The 2500-nt window shown below is 63.1% G+C and overlaps 1 non-coding gene across 1 annotated transcript; it reads left to right on the forward strand.

Annotated features, from left to right (window-relative positions):
- Nucleotides 1-1820: 1820 nt before the first annotated feature.
- Nucleotides 1821-1974, forward strand: LOC140473628 (5.8S ribosomal RNA). The gene has a single exon (XR_011958484.1). It is a non-coding gene; the product is annotated as a 5.8S ribosomal RNA (ribosomal RNA).
- Nucleotides 1975-2500: the final 526 nt, after the last annotated feature.

Genomic DNA, 2500 nt, shown 5'->3' on the forward strand with positions numbered 1-2500 from the left:
GCGAGGGTGGTTTCGGGGCCAGCAGGAGAGCTCGTCGGGGTAGCAGGCCCTGCAGCCGTGGTCACCGCCAAACCCCCACAACTCGAGCAAGTGAAAAAAAAAGTAACAAATAAGAAAGGATCGTCGGCTTGGGGGTACGCCCGTTTCCGTTTCAACTTGTCTCGCGAGGGTGGTTTCGGGGCCAGCAGGAGAGCTCGTCGGGGTAGCAGGCCCTGCAGCCGTGGTCACCGCCAAACCCCCACAACTCGAGCAAGTGAAAAAAAAAAGTAACAAATAAGAAAGGATCGTCGGCTTGGGGGTACGCCCGTTTCCGTTTCAACTTGTCTCGCGAGGGTGGTTTCGGGGCCAGCAGGAGAGCTCGTCGGGGTAGCAGGCCCTGCAGCCGTGGTCACCGCCAAACCCCCACAACTCGAGCAAGTGAAAAAAAAAAGTAACAAATAAGAAAGGATCTCTGTCGGCTTGGGGGTACGCCCGTTTCCGTTTCAACTTGTCTCGCGAGGGTGGTTTCGGGGCCAGCAGGAGAGCTCGTCGGGGTAGCAGGCCCTGCAGCCGTGGTCACCGCCAAATCGCCACAACTCGAGCAAGTGAAAAAAAAAGTAACAAATAAGAAAGGATCGTCGGCTTGGGGGTACGCCCGTTTCCGTTTCAACTTGTCTCGCGAGGGTGGTTTCGGGGCCAGCAGGAGAGCTCGTCGGGGTAGCAGGCCCTGCAGCCGTGGTCACCGCCAAACCCCCCACAACTGTTGGGCGCCTACCTGCGCGGGGCAGGAGGACACTTTCCGATTTCAAATCTCCGTTTGCCGAGTCCACCCCGAACGCACGCGGGCGGGCGGGTTCGCATCACCCTTCGTCACAAGGGGCGAAGCCCGTTCCACCGTCTCGTCAGTAGTGCCGACCGGTCTGTGATCGACGAGGGGAGCCACACCAGGTCCGGCCCTGCTGCTTGGCGGCACCGCGTCGTCGGGAGCTCGCGACAGACGGAGGGTTTCGGTGTACTCTCCAGCCACGGGAAACGAAGCCGGTGATGCAGGCGCCGGTCTTTCGCTCCCAAATCGGCTGGGTTTACATCGTTGCTATCTAGTCACGCTCCCTTCAAACCCGACGGGGTACCTATTCCCCTCACCCGTCTGTGCGTATACAGCCTCTTTGCACTTGCGGGATGGGGGTGGTGGTTTAAAGACTCTCGAGTTGCCGCCCGTCGGTCTCCGAGCTCCGTGCAGTAGTGATCCCCAGCGAACTGCCAGCAGGGCGAACGAGCGATCCCGCTCTCGGTCGGGGCGCCTGGCGTCGATCGGTGGTCGGTGGCTTGCGGGCAAGCTGCGCTGTGAGTGTGGGAACGAGTATGACGAGCCGTTGCCGCGACTCCCAGTCCACCTCGGCGGTGGCTGGGCCGGGCGGGCGTCTGCTCGGGCGAGTGCCGCCCCCGCCTCCTCGCAGGAAGTCCGCTCGCCGACACGCCGCCACGTGCACGCGTCAGTGACGCTGCCGAACCGATGGCCGGTGCCCGTTCCCGCCTCTGCTTTTCCTAGGGCAAAGCTGCTGCACGCCTCGTGATACTAGGCGGGCGACATGGTGGCGGTGATCCTGCCTCCGTCGCTGCGGTGCGTTGGGGCACGCATCGCCTCTTGGGCGCCCTGTCCTCCTCCCCCCAATAGACGTATGTTTCTGCGGGCCGCACCAGGATGGTGCTCCCCATCGCTTCACGCCACCCTGCTCCGCCCGCACGCCGGCGTGCAGGTGGCTGTAGCTCAAGGTGGGGAGCGTATGTGCGGTCCGGGTCGCTTTCCTCTGGCGAGGGAGAGACCTAAAACAAACTCAGACAACTCTTGACGGTGGATCACTCGGCTCGTGCGTCGATGACGAACGCAGCTAGCTGCGAGAATTAATGTGAATTGCAGGACACATTGATCATCGACACTTTGAACGCACTTTGCGGCCCCGGGTTCTTCCCGGGGCCACGCCTGTCTGAGGGTCGTTTGGCAATCAATCGCACTCGCCTTGGCTGGCGAGAGCGCGGCTGGGGTGTCGCAGAGGACCCGTCCTCTTTGTCCCCCTAAGTTCAGACTCCGGAGCCCTCCGGCGTCGGAGCGCTTGGCCTTTCCCCCCCACCCTGCACATTCCGTTCGTCAGGCTCGACGCCATCCCCCCGCCGGGGAGCGCGGCCTGGCGTCCGTCTGTGTCGTGGCAGTGGGGCCAGCACGGCTGTCACCGGTCCCAGAATGGCTGTCGGTGGTTCACACTGTGTGTGTGTGCCAACCCTCCTGGTCTCTGGGACACGGAGCTGCCACGAAGTGTTGAGCCTCCAGTGGGGGGTCTGCCTAAGCTCTGCACGTCCGCATTGGGTCCGTCTCTCGGTTGGCTGGCAGTGGAAAGAGTGAAGGGAGCCGCGGAGGTCCGGTGCTGGTGCGCCGCCGGCCTGACCGTGGAGCTCGCCGGTTTGACACGCTGACCCGACTCGATGGTTGATCGATTGAGAGTGCTGGGAGCTGCAGGCCGCCCGC

This window comes from Chiloscyllium punctatum, unplaced genomic scaffold (assembly GCF_047496795.1).
Source record: "Chiloscyllium punctatum isolate Juve2018m unplaced genomic scaffold, sChiPun1.3 scaffold_655, whole genome shotgun sequence".
In the NCBI taxonomy this organism is placed as follows: domain Eukaryota; kingdom Metazoa; phylum Chordata; class Chondrichthyes; order Orectolobiformes; family Hemiscylliidae; genus Chiloscyllium; species Chiloscyllium punctatum.